The sequence below is a fragment of the Ambystoma mexicanum genome, chromosome 1q, assembly GCF_040938575.1.
Source record: "Ambystoma mexicanum isolate Mex_15411 chromosome 1q, UKY_AmexF1_1, whole genome shotgun sequence".
Lineage (NCBI taxonomy): Eukaryota > Metazoa > Chordata > Amphibia > Caudata > Ambystomatidae > Ambystoma > Ambystoma mexicanum.
The window spans coordinates 734810741-734829826 of NC_090922.1; positions in this window are offsets into that span (position 1 = coordinate 734810741).

Below are 19086 nucleotides of genomic sequence, written 5' to 3' on the forward strand. Positions count from 1 at the left end.
GTGAAATTAACTATTGTACTCGGCCTGACGACATTTCAGATAGTGCAAGAGCTAAGACATAGATAAGGAAGGGAGGGGTAGAGTGGGAAGGAAATGGAAACATAATTACATAATCTCAGAATGCTGGCTGAGCAGTCCCCCGCAACATGGGACACATGAAATACGTCCACCTGTAGTTTAGTAAATCCATCTATTCAGGTTTGGGGGTTAATGTATGCTCTGGCTCAAATAATGAAGCATATGCTCATTGAAACTAAGAACGGTGTCCGTCATCAGCCTGATCCTTTCAATAACTATGTACACATCAATGACCTAGGTATGCCTACCTAGGTACTACCTGTCAGAAATACTCAATAGGATTCAACTAGACTAATTGTCAGACTCAATAGTTGATTCCAAATCTTAGATCTCTCTACTGGCTACTAGTCAAAAGAAAAAGGTTAATTTCAAAGCCTTCTGCTTCATCCACAAAGCCCTTGATCGTAAATGAGCAGAATCCCTTCAAAACATATCTCACTCTTCCTACTGACGAGGGACCTAAGATCAAGAAAAGAAATATGTTTAGAAACTAGAAGATTTTGCTGAGCACCTGGAGACCATGCAAAAACCAGTGAGGTGCTATACAAATTCTTAGACTTTTAAAATAACATACCATAAAAAACAGGAAGACATCAGACACCATAAGCAAGTATATATTAACTATGCCTGTGTGTACATATATATATTCAGTGAAAAAACGTGGCTAAAGGGACGTTATGGTTCAGTTGCGCTTATAAAAACCTATCAAATTCAGTGCAAAAACTTTGTTAAAGGGATGTTATAGTTATTTTGCACTAATAAAAACCTATCCATAATATGGTTACAAGTAAAACCGAAACCCACCAGAAATGTGCCGGTTATGGTAAGCTAAGCAACCATAACTCACACCACCACAGTGCACTACTAAGACTAACACCCAAATATGACATCAGCATTTGACATCACTGATTTCATCACATGTGCATTTACTTTTCATGAAAAGCCTCTACAAGGGATTGTCATTATAATGTTGGCAGAAAACTATCAGAGGTCATATGGAAGAAATATCATGAGATGCATAGTTCATTAAGCAATGCATTGCTATAAACACCATTGTATTAGAGTTATTTCCAGTATAGGAACCTACTCAATTTGAAACATAGGCATTGTCTTCAGCATGCACCATAGAGGTACAATAGTCGTAATCTTGCCATGTTGGATAATAAAATGATACATGTGTTTGTATCACAGTTTTGTGTTTTGTGAAACATGGAATAAGCCAATAATAATGCCTCACTTACTGCATAATTGTATTACTATACACAAAACATAAAGAGACCACAAAACATACAAATAAGAACATTCACAGGGAAAGTAAAGTAAGCAAAAAAGCAGCAGTATTAGGAGAACATTTTCATAACCTAATTGATTATTTTCATGCACAGAAATGATTGCTGTGTTTAAGCCCTGCGTTTTCTTCTATATATAAAATCAGTAAAAAATACTTTGTTAAAGGGACATTATGGTTAAGTTGCACCACTAAAAACCTATGAAATTCAGTAAAAAAACTTTGTTAAAGGGACGTTGTGGTTCCAAGTAAAACTGAACAACCATTGAAATTCGCCAGTTATGGTAAGCTAAGCAACCATAACTCGCGCCACCACTGTGCACTGCTAAGACTAACACCCAGGACATCAAAGATGACATCACAAATATCATTGATGACATCATTGATGACATCACATGTCTGGCTCCCTCTTTTTTCCTTTACTGATATCTAGGCCAGTAACAGTCAGAAAGTAAAAAAATCATAAACTCATTATTTATATTGAAGTACTATATTTGTAGAGTTATACTTCAAATATGTTCTTACAGTAATTCACTTGGGTTTCACTCACAGCATATGAAACATATACATATGGGAAAATACAGATTTGGAAAACAGCAATGCTTTGTGTGTATAACGATAATCATTAAGGTAATCAACACTTTCTTATAGTTCTGGCTTTTTAAAATTACTTTACTTTCCTGCATATGCTCATATTTGTATACATTGTATGTATACTACTCTCCTAAGGGTCCAGTCACATTATATGATAGTTATACATAGCAAATTAGTAGGTTTGAAGCACAGCTATCATTTCTGTGTATAAAGTTCATCAGTTGGGGTATGAAGATTGGCTGTTAATACTGTTGTGTACTTCATTTTCCCTGTATATGCTCATATTTGTATGTGTTGTTGTTATTTGTGTTTCGTTTTGAATAATGCAATTATGTAGTAAGTGGGTTTTATTAGCTAGTTTTTTAATGTTGCCCAGTAGACAAAACTGTAATAAGAAGCATATATCATTTTACTATTGAACATGGTAAGATTAATAATATTGCACATCCATCATCTATGTTGCACACAATGCCTATGTGTCTACATGAGTAGCTTAGTATACTGGAAAGAACCTGATAATAGAATGGTATTCGTAGCAATGCATTACTTAATGCACTATGTACCTCATGACATTTATTCCAATAACCCTTCACATGTTTTGATCAACATTACTATAAGAATCCCTTGTATAGACTTTTTATGAAAATAAATGCACATGTGATGTCATCAGTGATGCCATCAATGACATTTGTGATGTCATCTTTGATGTCTTGGGTGTTAGTCTTAGCAGTGCACAGTGGTGGCACGAGTTATGGTTGCTTAGCTTACCATAACTGGCGGATTTCAAGGGTTTTTCGGTTTTATTGGAACCATAACGTCCCTTTAACAAAGTTTTTTTTTACTGAATTTCATAGGTTTTTAGTAGCCCAACTTAACCATAACGTCTGTTTAACAACGTTTTTTACTGAATTTCATAGGTTTCTAGAAGTGCAACGTAACCATAATCTCTACGAACATCTGACTCATTGCACACCTTCTGGAGAATGCCCATGACCATATGGTGGTGCACAGCATGATGACGTGTCAGAGAACCCATACTCACTTCCCAATAAGATCTGTGCTTCGTGGACAGTGTGGAAGTACATATTCTACTGATGTAGGAACTTGCAACTTCAACATTTCCCTTGCACAGCTCCAACACCTATTCGTATTCAGCCATTATCAATCTAGTACACAGTGCATACTTTTAGCAAAATTGCTATTTATCTTAAAATGACATCGGCTAAGGCCATCCCTTCTCCCCAAGAGACACCACCACTGCTGTAATCAAGGAGCATGAGAAACACTGCGCCCTACCTTAGAAATAACACACGCGCAACATTTTCCCCCGTCCACCTGGCCCTCCGTATTAGTGTTTGGTGCCTCTTCCCTCAGTTCCCTCCCCAACTTTTGTTCTTACCTCTCCTGCCAAAAATAATCCATTCAAAAACAAAATAAATGTTCCTTTAGGAACCACCTTTCACAGTTAAAAAATATGACTAAAAAAAACCTGCAAAGACTCCATGTACTTTATATTTCTCAGTAAAATACATAGACGCAATAAGATTTTCCAACATTTCCATTTGCATTTTTTGTTACGCTAATGGGAATATTATGGCGGTCATCCTCCGTTCCAGGGACTGGAACGGTGGATAAAGGTCCAGCAGCCCAAGTTATCAGCCCAACCGAAGGGAGAGTGGATAACGAGGTCTCTGGACCATTAGCCCCCATTCCAGCCCCTAAAATGGGGGATGAATGCCATTAGCAGGCTAGGTTTCCAAAGCAGTAACCCGTGCTACTAAAAAAGAGTATTTTTCGTCCTATACCAGGACGCCAAAGGAAGGAAAATCCTTTTCCAAGATGGCCAACATGGAAAGGGAAGGTGGGGGTTCCATGCAGGGCCCCGTTTCACTTTCCATGGCAGCCTGCAAAAGGCAAAAACAAAACCCTCTGCCCATATTACCACAAGTACAATTTTCTTCCCTTTCAAATGTATCCTAATTTCGAATAACTTTACCACAAAGCCAGTCCCAGGTGGACATGGCCACTTTAATCCTATGTTTTGTCCCTTCTGGTCATGGCCAGTAGCCACATTGGGCCTCATTACACGTTGTGCGGTAAGGGATTAACGTTACCGGTAAGGGAATACCGGTATCGTTAAATCCCCATGCCAATTACGACCCGGATTAATGCTATTAGCGGCACCGCTAAGTACAGTGCCACTAATAGCGGCTAGTTCGCGGGCACGCGACCCTTCATCCCGTAAATAGCGCCATGCCGCTAATAGCACACCATCACAAGCCATGCGGACATGCAAATAGCGGCATGGTAAAGCCCCAAAAACCCCTTACCGGCATGGCGCAAATACCGGCATCGCGAACCACCCGTTAATAGAACTGAGCAGTGTTCCCACCTGCCACAGATGGACACAATCAGCACAGGTGGAGGCAATGGAGACTGTGGAAGCACAAAAGGAGCACATCACACCTCTTCACACACCCCCTCCCACACCAAGATGGTTCCAATACTAGCAGCATTACATGGGCTGGAAGACATGATTGCAGTGCAGCAGCAACAACAACAGGCAGCACAGAGGAGACGCAGGAGAAGGAGCAGGGCAAGACAGGTGCAGCAAGCACCACCAGGGCACCTAGTCATACCACAGAGACAGCCACCAATACCCAGGATCAGAGACAGTCCATTTAACCTAACCCCTCAGCAGATACACACCCTGTACCGTGTGGACCGGGATACCATCACCAGCATCATGGACATGATACATGACGACATTGTGAGCTTCATAGACTTCAGAACTGCCATCCCCCCTCTACTGAAGGTGGTGACCGTGCTCCACTTCCTGGCCACAGGCACCTACCAGCATACAGTGGGGCAGATGCATGGCATCTCACAACCAGTATTATCACGCACGCTGAACCAGGTACTCGATGCCCTCCTGAAGCATGAACCTGAACACATATTCATGCCACGGACTGGCCAGGAGATCGCAAACACCAAAGTTAGCTTCTATTCACTGGCAGGCATCCCAAGTTGCATTGGGGCCATCGACTGTACCCATGTGGAATTGGTGGTCCCACATCACAATGAAGTAGTCTACCAAAACAGGAAGCAATTCCACTCCATCAATGTCCAAATGGTATGTGACGCTAACAAGATAATCACACATTGTTGTGCCCGATTTCCCGGATCAACCCATGATTCCATGGTCCTGCGGAACTCAACCATACCATGCTACATGGAGCGACAAGCCGGACAACGTTCGTGGCTACTTGGTGAGTAGCAGGTCAAGCACATGGCAGTGTGATTGGGGGGGAGAAATACATACTCCAACTGGGTGTGATGGGGGGGAGATACATACTCCAACTGGGTGTGATGGGAGAGAGATACATACTCCAACTGGGTGTAGCATGACGTCCGTAGGACAAATGGACATACAGATGTACGCCAATGTCCATCAGGGAAGGGCGCAATGTACTTGAGAAGAACCCGCATGCAATTATAAGCTACACAACATAGAGAACAATCCTGGTCTACGAATATTACACATCCATCCACATCCACATTGCACATCATGCCACACCACATAATACACAAATCAGCAACATGGCGTCAAAATGGTAATACAGTATTAGCGCAGCACAACATCAATACAGAAATGTGCCCTTGAATGTAAAGGGATCACCCCTACCTCTGCCAGGAAATGAGTGACGCTGTTGCCTACGCAGAAGAAAGAGACTGGATTTAAGAAAAGGAGGCAGCCTTCCTGAGCAGACAATCAGGGAGAACCCCTTGTTTTTATGCCCTACCAAAAATACATAAAGACCCACTGAATCCGCCTGGCCGCCCGATTGTATCCTGCTGCAGGTCCTTTTTGGAGCCTCTCTGTAAGTTTGTAGATCACTTTCTTCAACCTATCAGTGTACAAACACGCACATACCTAAAGGACGCAACACACACTATTTCTGTCTTCGAAGGCCTTCCTTTTGACTCCACAGCTCAGCGTTTGGTAACAATGGACATAAAGTCCTTATACACAAATATTCCCCAAGCTGAAGCTATTGAGTGTGCCCGGGAGTGGATGTCTGCTGACCCGAACCCCCGCAAGACTCCGGTTAACTTTGTACTCGAGCTTATGGAGATTGCATTATGCAAAACTTCTTCACCTTCGATAATGCAATATACTTGCAGATCAAAGGCACGGCCATGGGTGCGGCATTTGCCCCCATCCTAGCAATACTGTATATGGCCAAATTTGAGAATGACTACATCTTCTCTAACCTAAATCGATGGCAGGCACAGATTAACAACTGGTACCGATATGTTGACGATGTAATCTTCATATGGACGGGCACCGACATTGAAATTAAGACTTTCTGCACGTGGCTCAATCGGGATATACAATTCACCATTGAACATAGCGATGCTGAGATTAATTTCTTGGATTTAACAATCAGACACAAAGAGGGTTCCCTACAATGTGACCTATACCGGAAACCCACAGACAGGAATACTGCCCTCCACTACACTAGCAACCACCCAGCCCACACTAAGGATAATTTGCCTTACGGACAATTTCTCCGTATTCGGAAGAACTGTACCTCGGCTGTGGTGGACTATAAACATCACGCAGAAGCCCTATCCACTCGTTTACAAGCGAGAGGCTACCCAAAAAAACTACTTGTACAGGCCAGGAAACGGGCACGCAATTTCAATCGGGATAACCTTATCCATCAGGAGCTGGAAGATTCCTCGTCCACAGAGAATCGCATTACATGTGTGGTCACTTTTGGCAAACACACGGCACAACTTAAGAAAATTGTCAATAAATACTGGCATATTGCGCGCCTGAACCTACCAGACGAACAGCCCCCGAGGTTCGCTTACAAATGCGTCAAAAACATAAAAGAACACTTGGTACACTCCCTGTATCAACCTGATACCATTCACGGTAGCTCTCGCACCCTCCGCCCAGCACAAGGACACCATCCATGCGCCAGTTGTGTCTCATGTAAATTCACCAGGAATATGAAAACTTTTCCTATCGGTGAATGACAATGGACTCTTAGAGATCTCTCTAATTGTAAAAGTCAAAATGCCGTTTACTGCATCGAGTGCCCATGTGGCCTCAGGTACAAACCACACGGACAGTTAGCACGTGCATCTCGGAAGACCACTCCAAAATTAGATGCAAAACCCCGACAGCCCCCTTATTGGAGCATTACCTGACCATGAAACACACCCCCAATGACATCTTGTGGTGAGTGGTGGAGAAAATCAAAGGTGGGCCTGATATTCATTACAGTCGTTTGAAAAAAGAATCCAGGTGGATCCACCGTTTAGAGACAAACCACCATGGTCTAAATGAGATCTTTCAGCGTCTTCTTTAGTTGATTCACTTCATGAGGCAATAGTGGCTTGGACCATCCACATAAAAACCGCTCCCCTTCCCTCCCACCCTACACCCCTATACACCCCTTCCCCCATGCTGGGTTTCACACAGCACTACGTGTGCATCCTGCACCCCAGGCACACCCTATTAAGTGCCGGGGTCCCTTACGTGATTACAGTTCACCGTCCATGATGGACGAACACAGGGTTTCCCATTGTGCAGCGTTCCACATGCCGCAGACCCGTGCTTTGCACAGGTCACCATGGTGATTCATATGACAACAAGCCGCTGAGAGCATACGTCCACACCCCCACCGGACTGTTTTTCCTGATCTCTCATAATGGGCCCCCCCACCTACCGGCTGGGTGTGCATACAGTATATGTGTGCATCCTGTAGCCAGGTCACACATCATCATGCGCAGAGGTCACGTTCGTGATTCTTCAAGGGATTCAAGGGATCACCCCTAGCCATAGCATTGAACTACACACCTATAGCACCAGTGAAGTGATGCTACACAGCATGGCAACACCAATGTCGGAATGGCAGTACACTAGCAGTGTGGTGCCAAATATGACTGGGCTCAGGGACACCTAAGACATGGCCTCACCCAGGACATGTCAATTGCTGTCAGAGGCATGAATCGGGCATGTCCACTTGCAGGGTCAAGCACACCTTTGCACATTGCAGTACACAGATCGTCTACATGCATGCTGGTAGTCGTGGATTTCAATCACAATGCAAAGGAGATTTGTGTGACATGTACATGCTACTCCAGAGGTGAACAGTAACAGGTCCCCATTCTTCCCCCCATACAGGCGATGCCGGCTATCCCCTGAAGAGGTGGCTCCTTACCCCTGTACGGAACCCACAGAACCGGCACGAAGAGGACTACAATCGTGCACATACCCGTAACCATGTTGTGATTGAGCAGACATTTGGCCTTTTGAAGACACGGTTTAGGTGCATAAGCAGGTCAGGTAGCGCTCTCCTGTACGGCCATGAAAAGGTGGCCAAGATCACCATGGCATGTGTCATGCTGCACAATATGTGTATCAGACGGAATGTGCCACTGCCCCCTGACGTTCAAATGCAACCACCTGATGAGGATGATGATGGTGATGAGGACGGAGGTAACGGGGATGCAGGTCATGCAAGAGGTGATGGCCAGGAGGGACGTGATGTGAGACAGCATCTGATCAACCAAAATTTCTGAGTAACATGGTTTCACTCTGTACGATGGATATGGGTAGTAATGCACTGGTGTCTGTGTTGAAGCGCACAATGGACCCTGTCACCAATAAAGTACACATACACAATGAAGAAGTCCAAGCCTGTGTTTTGATTAATCACCAGTGTATTAAGGAATTTTAAGATGTATAAGTCCATGTCCCCAACCATCCCACCACCCTTCCCCCCTCCCCCCACAACAGTCCAGAAAGACCCTTCCCCCCTCCCCCCACAACAGTCCCGAAAAACCCTTTCCCCCTCCCCCCACAACAGTCCCTTATGTGTCTGGCACAATGTTGTTGTCCAGCTGCACACGTGGAAGGTTGACCCTGCAGTCCCTATTCCCCATTGCCACCACCAGCATTAGGAGGCTGGGTTGACGTGTGCCTGGTGGTGCACGTGGAGCAGCGGAGGGGGCTTGTCTACCTCGAACTGGCGGATGATGATGTGGCTGTCTGTCCCGGTGGTGGTGGTGGAACTGGCGGTCCATCATGTCTGCTATCCGCGTGAGGACCTGCCTGAGTTGGCAAATCTCCCCACACAGCCTGTTGGTGGAGGCTTCAATCGCCTCCCTTGAGTGCCTGGCAGTCTCTGTTATCTCTCCCCTGAGACAGGCAGCCTCTTCCACGTGCTGCCCAACCAGCACAGTTATGTCCTCTTGGCGCTGCCTGATGCTGGCCAGGTCAAGGGTACTGTGGTGTTCCTGTGGTGTGGCTGCTGTGCCTTCCTCTGCAACCAGGACATCTGGTGAAGCCACCGGTGGGCTACTGGACCCTCCCATGTTGTCCTCGCCAGACTGGCCATGGACACTGGACCCAGGTGTTTGCTGTGGAGTTGCCTCAGGGGTTCCGGGGGGCGGGGGGTTGTGGTGTGCATTTCCATGGGGAAATCTATTGGGTCCTCCACATCTGACAGAGGCGCTGTGGCTGCTGCCTCACCTGTGGAACTTGAGGCAGCAGAGGGTGGGCCCTCTGTTGCTGGAATCTGTGGTGGGGGTTCACTTCGTTGTTGCTAGTGTGGACAGCGGTATGGTAGCAGTGGCGCTCCGCCGATGTTTGGCACTCTGCATGGGAACTCTTCTCCCTTTGCCCCTTGATGTAGTGGGGGTGTCCCCTGTGTCCTGTGGCCTTGGTTTTTTCATGGCAGGGGGTGCCAGAGTTGCAGTGCCAGGTTCTTCACTGTCTGTATGTGAGCCTGACGGGGACAAAGAGGGGGATGGCATTGGTGACGGTTCAATGTACTTCATGCAGAATACATTATTCTTGCAGTTGTGAGCATTGGGACTTCATTGGTAGGGATGCAGGTAATGTGTTTGTTGAGTGGGTCATCCATGCATGGTTCTGTGTGGCACTTGTCTCTGGTGATGCGTGCATGTGTGTGTGTTTGGGTTTGGCACTGACATGGCCAGGGTTGTATGCATGTATGGATGTTTGCGCATCCATGAGATGAATCTGGGCTCACATTTGGGGGGACCTCAACATTCACAGAGCATACTTTCATGTGTACACTCACCTCCATCTGATGTAGTTGCCACACCATGCTCCATGCTCCCAACTCCCTCAATCGATTCAACACCGATCATGTTGGCGCAGGTCTCCTCCCACTCCTTTAATTTTATAGGCGAATCGGCTCCACTTCCTGTGGCCATGTTGCGGTTCGCAGGCAGGATGCTGCGGACTAGGAGGTGGAGGTCATCCCACCGCTTTCTGCACTCCCGGACAGTGCGGGTGGCGGTGCCCACTGCACTCACTTTCAGGGCAACCTCTGCCCAGATAGCCTTCTTGTGGATCAGGGTCTCCCGCCGCATGTCGTTCGCAAATACCACGTTGGCATTCGCTTCAAGGGTCTCAGTGAGCATTGTTAGCTCCTCGTTGGTGAACTTCTCCTTGCGCTGGCGGTCGGTTGTTTTTTTAATAGCCTTAGGCATGGCGAGGGTATCCTTGTGGCTTTCTAATAGCAAAGTTCTCAAAACAGGTCCAGGGGGCAGAGGCTGGCAATGGATTGTGTTTTTAATGATGGTCGCCGTGCTCCTTCCCGTTCCTGTGCGATGACGCTATTTCCGGTTCCGCTATTTAACGGTGACTGCTAATTGCGGTGACCGCTAATTGCGATGGCCGCTATTAGCAGTGACCACTGTTTGCATGTTGCGGGAGGTCGGAAGTGCTATCAGTGTTTTCATCGGTGCCACTAAGGGTCTTTTTGGGGTCTTTAGCGGCATGGTGGTAGGGTCATTACCGGCATGGCGCTAAGCTCGTGTCCGCGTACTCGTAATGGTACGCTATAAGCGCCCTCTTGCCAAGGCGGACACGATAATAGCGCTATGCCGGTAAATTACGATTTTTAGCGCACATCGTGTAATGAGGCCTATTGTCCGGATCATGACCTTATAGCATGACCCCGACATTCTGGCCACTGCCCATGGCTACAGCCTACCCCTCAGTCACTAAAGCTATACTGCTATGTTTTTTAACTACATTATGACACTTGCCAAATAAGAAAACACTGCCACATTTGCAAAACAATGCTTTTCGATCGTTGCCAATGAGCCTTGCGCAAATTTGCTGGAAATCCACCCACGTTTTATTTTTTCAAAACTGTCAAAAGAATACACAAATTATTTGTCATTTAAGGTGTGCATAAAATCCCCAAAAATGTTGTAAACTCATTCGAATTCACGTCAGAAATATTCCACCCATCATCACCCTCACCTCCCCAAACATTATTGCACAAGTTTCACAATGCAACACTCAGAAAATATTATTGTCCCGAGGGTTCGACCATGTATTTTTGTACATACGTTGATCTATGGCAAACATTTCCAATGCACCTTACCTAATTTTTCCTCTTTTAAAAACATACGAAATGTGACAGCAGGGCACATCCATCTTGTGCTATTCTTATCCATTGCTGCATCTGCCTAAGGTAAACTACCCTGACATCACTAAATCATATGCTCTGCCCCTGACCCTTACATAACCAACCCTAGTGATATTAACACCTTTCTCGCTGACGTTCCTCTTTAGCGTAGCCAAATGTGCCCATAATCACCTACGTTCCGTGACGCAGAACCCGAAAATCAACACACATCGACTAACAACATAGCACGTCACAATTTCGAAATATTAAACCGGTCTTTAAAAGGAAACAATAACACTGTACAATTTGTAAAGTACTTTTATTCACAATAAACTGTCCAAGAACATCCGACTATTCCCATATTAAATCAAATTGCACATTTGTTTCTTCGCTCGTGATTGAAAATGTTAATCGTGAGGCACACATTGTTCTTTTCCCATACGCAAAGTGTATGTTTTCGATAAAGGAACCGCTTGGGTCGCACAGTGAATTGCAGGGCATCGGCATGAACTTGGGCCTAGACAACCATAAAAGATGTATGTTACTACTAATCGCTAGTGCAGCATACGGACACATGGGCCCTGGGCGATCGTCCCACAAAACAGTCACGGTGATCCAGCCGTTGATGAATACATGCACCTGGCGAATGAAGAAGCCATCAGTAGGCATCTGGAATCCATGGCAATCGCAGTAAGGCAGCATGTAGCTATTTGGAAAACATAACAGAAAATATGTATCAATACCCAACCTTTATTACAATACATCTATTGATTTCTTAATTCGGCATACAGTTTAAACTAACGATTAGCACACACAGCAAACAATCTCAAAAAAGACAAAAAGAATGTAGAAACTGATACACAAATCGATATGGTCATGCATGACATTTTAAAGAAATATTAGCGTTGATCCTAGGTGAATCTAGTGATAATCTACATAGATTATGCACTCCCCAAAACCACAAAAAAATGACAACCACACAGAAAGATAGTACTTCAGTTACATTGCCAAAATTAATGTTCAGATAATAATACATTAAATCAAAAGCAAACTTACATGATATTCACCGTCTCCATTGTCTTTGTGTAACTCAAACTGTAATGCTAATTGCACTCGCACCAAAGAATCGTCATGAACTTTTACAAATTTTACATGTTCCTTACAAACCTTTGGAATGCATAACCTTATCAAATGTTCATTATTTCAAACCTCCTCTCCCTGCATTCTTACTAAATATTCCCTTTCCCTCAAGGTCAAAAAACAATTGACCCTTATAGTTTCAGCCTCATGCGTGGGCTTCCTTAGCTCGCAACCAAAAAATCAAAGCTGGTGACCTTCACTCAGAATGCAAATACATTCTCACTTTGCAACAACATGGCTCAACGCATTCATGAGAACTGGTACTCGTATACATGTGCAGAGCCGCTCTTTCCATCAAACACTGCAGGTGGCTGCCTCAGATGCCAAACTCTAGGGGGCACCAGTCTGACTTCAATATTATTTTAAATAGATTGTAACACTGACACATTAGTCCTTCACCTGTACTTTAAACTCTAGAGGGCACCAGTCTGACTCCAATATTATTTTAAATACATTGTAACACTGACACATTAGTCCGTTGTCTGTACTTTACGCACATTATATTGAGGAACACCTCCAAATGTGTGGTATAACTATCGTGACAAAAAAACACCACTTTCTTACTTCTTGCTGCCACATCCCATCCCAGCCTCATCAACCCGCACCTTCCGAGACAATATTTGATAAGTTTAACAAGTGCAATGTTCTGTTTTTTATATGTTTTTGCGGCGATGTCCGCGGACATCAAAACACGGATCGAAGATGGCGGACGGATCGGAACAATCTGACGCACTTTACGCTCTTCACCATCCAATGAGCGCACGCATCACATGTCAGCAGACATGACGCACCCGATTAGCCAATCGTTATCTTGTCTGCGGAGTGAACAGGGAAGTGTGACCGCGGAGCGGACATAGATATTGCTAATTTTTTTAGACCTACTTTTTGATCGTTTAAAAAATAAGTACTGGACGGATTTGGTGAAAATCCGTCCAGCGGTTTGATCTGTAGCTGTGCGCAAAGTTTTTCCCCCAATCAGTCTATGGGAAAAAAATACATTTTGGGAGACCACCTATAACTTTTCCCCCCCATGGACCAAACCTCACCAAACGTTGCAACCATATACTTTTCTTGCAAAGTTTAGTGAGGATTCGTGATTCGTGAGGATTGGTTCAGGGGGAGCAAAGTTATAAGCCAGCCAAAAAGTGCTCTTAGCAACTTAACCATTACTGCTGTGGCTGTGTAATGCATCACATGATGCGACGGAACCCTAAGGAAAGTAGTGTAAGAATATAGCAAAATGGTAATGTCTACAAATATAGTACCTTTTGATTTTCAGTTGCTGACTGTCAGTGACAGTCAGTGAAGAAAAGCACCACACCTAGATATCTCAGTGAACAAAAAAGAGGGAGTCAGACATGTGATCAATTATATTTGTGATGTCATCTTTAAAGTCATGGGTGTTAGTCTAGGCAGTGCACGGTGGTGACATGAGTTATGGTTACTTAGCTTACCATATCTGGCACATTTCTGGAATTTTTCGGTTTACCAGAATATGCATAGGTTTTTATTAGTGGAAAATAAAGTCCCCTCTAACAAAGTTTTTGCACTGAATTTGATAGGTTTTTATCAGCACAACTGAAACATAAGTCCCTTTAACAAAGTTTGTTCACTAAATTTCATAGGTTTTTACCCGGATACACTTAATTTGTATAGATGTACCATACAACATACTGAACCCCATGGCCTCATGCTGATAACCATAGGATCCGCAGACTGTGAGACTGTTCACGGACCTTGGGTAGTATCCACACTGCCCAAAACATCAGGGTTTGTTTTACATTAGGATAGCATGCAGCAAAGACACTGAACATGTTAAACGGGTAACGCATAAGTGAATTATAAGGAAAAGTAAGTAGGCGTACAAACTCTGTACTTATAAAAGCAGCAGGGTGTGCAACATAATGGAATGCACAGAGGAGAAAAATAACATCTGCTTCCAACAGTATTACCTCAGTGCTGCTTTACATAAAAACTGAGAACCAACTGTCAGCAGCAGAAGTGTAAAGCAGTGACAGCAGAACCGTACTAGAAAGTGGTAAGTACACTAATTTTTCCTACAACTGTGCAGTTTGTCCTGAGTACATAATTAGACATTATTTTCTTTTTTTTTTTTAACACAGAAATGGCAAGCACCCGGGAGTGGCTTGAGGAGAATTCCCCTCTTGATGAAATGAGTGAAGATAGTAACTTCAATAGTACATAGTGCAGTTTGAAAAATTTGAAAATTAATACACATTGCTTTGCATGTAACTGAAATATGTAAACCCAAACAAGCCAATGAACTAGTGAGCCTTGGGACAAAAATGGACAAATTGATTAACAGATTCGGTGACGTAAAAGAATTTGTACATAAGATAATACTAATGGATGGATGATGCTGTATCACCAAAGTGGCGCAAAGGAGAAGCAAATCAACCCACTTCATGCCATGCACTTCATACCAGTGCACATCCACATGAGGGAATCCAAGATGTGCAGCCACTCCAAAGTGCTCTGCATACACCTATAACCAATGTATCTAAGAGTCCCCTAAAATCAATCCAAACACTCTGCCTCCTAAAACACACAGCCATAGCCACATCCATCTAAATTCCTGTCAACAGACAGAGCCTCTCCCACATTATCTCATTGCACACTTGTTGATCTATCCCCTGGAAACAGTACTATCTGTAAATTTGGATAAATAAATGAAACAACTGAAAAAGATGTCTGCACTCATGTCGCAAGCATCTATGTGTGAGAAGTTAACACAATTCAGAAGTTAACTTGATCTAGCACTCAGGAACTTTTTGTCAATTAACTTAGACACCGATGAGTGTACTTTCACAAATATACCACAGTCTAAAATTGTTATTGAATGTATATGAATGCTTTTTCCTTTTTGGTACATCAACATGTAAAATACCATGGTCTAAGATTGTCATTGAATGTGAATAAATGTTTTTCTCTTTTAAGTACATTAACATGTAAAATTAGTGCTCCAAATTTCCTGTTCATCGGTCAAGAGCCTTCATCTGAATTTCCGGGATGACATCCAATTGAATTTGAAATTGTAATTGATAATCTGGATATCATAAGGTTATTTTCACACTTTATCTGAAACACATTTTGTGATTTCACACTCTACTGATTTAATACTATATGCTGATTAGTATTCACTTCCTACGACACACTATGAGTCTAATATCCATACTTCATTGAGATGGGCATGTCCCCATTTATTATTTATTACTATCCCTTATTTCTTCTTATCTTTTCCTATGTATGTTAAATCCATGTTTTTGGCACTCTATATGAGAAATGTTTGACTCATTCTGGACCCACCGGATTCACGTGGGAACTGACATTCCTGTGTATGCTTTATACACACCCCCTGAGCCACGTTTGGTAAGATCTAACACGTGACTATACTTGCTATACTGTCCGCTATACTGTCTTTTGAGGCAGCCTTTTTAGCTGTTTCATTAATATTAACCTCGTTCTGAGGCACCGTCTAAATATTTTACTTGAAGCAATGACAAATTCTTCGTTAAGCATTAGACCCGTCTTGGGACTTATTCCAAACATTAGACTTGTAGTAAAAAGTTATATATATATATATATCCTTTTCTTTTTCTATCTACGGCTCATGACACACACTTCCAATATGGAGGGTTATCCGCATTTCTTCCACAAGTCCTCTTTCTATTGCTAATAGCCAGGCACTACTTAACAGCCAGAAAAATGGCGGCCAGTGTCTCTTTGGCAACTTCCACGGATGCCGTCTGCCCAAACCCAACTGGACACACAACGTCCTCTCCAGTAGAAGGTACGTGCAAATAGGTCCTACCCTTTAGGGACTCTCTGTAAACTTTGTGACACTTATGTACTTTACCTGTATCCTTTTAGAACATTGTTTTCTCACACGCCACACTTCCACGCCTGACGCTGTTCCAACTAGACCCTTGAACATAACGGGACTCGCTATTTACATCGGCTTGCTTGCCAATTCTATTCATCATTTCCTTAGGTATGTAGAAAGTGCCTACAATAACTATGCATGACATAGGTATTTATGGAACTTTTTTCAATATTATATGAATGACCGCGTTTTATTTTTCAAAATTGTTTAGATGACATGGATTTAACCACGTATTGGGGATAATGTGGAACTGGAAATTAAGACCTTATTCACACTATTTAAATGTGTGGATTTCTACCATTATTGGGATACCAATTGGGATTGTCAACGCAACTAGACAAGTAGCAGGTGACTCTAAGCTAGATTTCTTCCTTATTTAGTTCTTTGTCAACAACATCTTTTTAATCACATTAATCTATTTTCTTTAAGACTGGACCTTGCCTATGAAAATATCTATTGACCATTCTTGGAGGCATTCTATCCGCTACTGAGTCTGTTTCTCTAATCAAGATTGGCATTCTCTCTTTTAATTCAGGTCGTGCCTTCCAGCGCAAACCTCAAACTGGTAAATATTCTTGTATCCCTATTTTTTGAGCTTGTGAACTCTGAACCTTAATCTAACCAGAGATACCCTACATAAAGTACCTACCGAATTGCTGATAATTTAGCCTTTTTTCCCTCTATGTTTTAGTTGACTATACCATATCCAGAACACAATTTCTCTTTAGCATTTACATCAAATTGAACCTCTAATTCAAAATATTGTAATTCTGTGATTTTAATCTTGACCGTAGAGTTAATGGTGATACCTAGAGTGATTAATGAATCTCTATTAGAATAGATATGTTAAATTGTATAAATTATAGTATAAAAACATTTTTTTAACACAAGAAGTTTACACTATTTTTCCTTCCTTTAAAGAGTCCGTATTGGCCTTTTGAAGAAGAGGAAAATCACCTTGAAACGCTTTGCCTACTATTACGGACCACACTACTTTTAACTACTCAAACAATGCAGTGTTGTTGTATTGTAGCCTAGACAATTGTTTCCAACCCCACAGCACTCACAATACCCCTACTCATTGCACCTTGCCATGTCCACTGTTTATATTGTCATCAGAACACCAGTAGGTAAATGCACACTAGTTTTATAAAAACATTGTAATGTCCTTACTTCTTCAAGCAAATTACACTGTTACACATACTGAAGCAAACCTTTTCTCACAGGAACACACAAACATACCAATACAACCTCCCCAAAGAAAAGTAGCAGCCCTTTGTACAATCACACTCCTCTATGTATACCTACCCTCATATTCAGATACTCATGCACAGTACACACAAATACATCACACATTTTCCAAACCCACACTTTCCTTTTTCTCTACAACAGACAAGACAATGCCTACCAAAAAGCAACTCCGTAGAAAAGAATGCACAAATAGAGCATATGAAACTCAAACCATGCAATATAGCCATCCACCTCTAGCAGACATTGTACGAAAGGTTCAAAGAAAACAGCTAATACAGTCACTGAGCAAAACAGAACCAGATAGCTGGAAAAAAAGTGTAAAACTAAAAGTAAATGTATTAAAAAGAATGCAAGTCCCGCTGGTGCTAACACTACATCTACCAATGTTAACATAGACACAAGTAAGCATTCAAAAAAATGAATTAAAAAAAAAAAAATTCTACAATATAATCCTTCAAAACCTCATAAAAACCGGGGAGAATTCACGCTTAACCCTTAAAACCTACTGCAGAAAACTGATTCTGGAAGCTTTCAAAGACAGTGCAATGCTCCTCATCAGGAAATTATTTAGATTCATTTTAAACTGAATGTAACCACTAACAAAATGATGTAGTAAACTATAAAAAGTACTTCACAATATACAAATATCAACATTGATACCTTTGCAAATGTCTGTGCAGGTGAGTGGATTCACACAACCAGCACAGAGCCATATTTCAATGAAGAGGCATACACACAAGAGCAAACAAACCCAATTAGAATACATAGCAGTGGCTGAGGGTATGAAAAGGTAGACAGTACCATTATGGCAGAAGAAACACTGATTGCAAGAATAACCCCAACAAACGTACAATCAACTCTCCATCCACCGAACCAATCCGTCCCATCTACAAATGGCTGTGCACCTCAATGTGTAACGTACGAAAACAGTCCTTTAAATATTTGTAGTAGTTCCTCAATCAGTATGTGAAAACCAAACACAAATTAAAAATGTAAATAATACAAAAATAGCCTGAATTTCCGGGCCTTCTAGCAAACACACCTTCCACCACATCAAAATGTTAGCCACACACCATTCTACTTCATGAAATCTCATTCAGAGACTGTACTATGCAAAAGGTCCTGCTTTAGCACTGGGGCATTTAAATCACATTCTCCTACATGGCACAGTAAAAGAACTGCTGGAAGAAATAGACCACATCCAAAGCAAATATTTTGGAAGTGAAGAGCACTTACAAAATCCAGTAACTTTAGAAGGGAGTAGCAACAACCTTGCAAATGCCAACCTTCTATTACACACGTGCAAAAAAGAAATTGCAAAGTTTAAAAGCACATCTGCTCAAGTACCAAACCCAGTATGT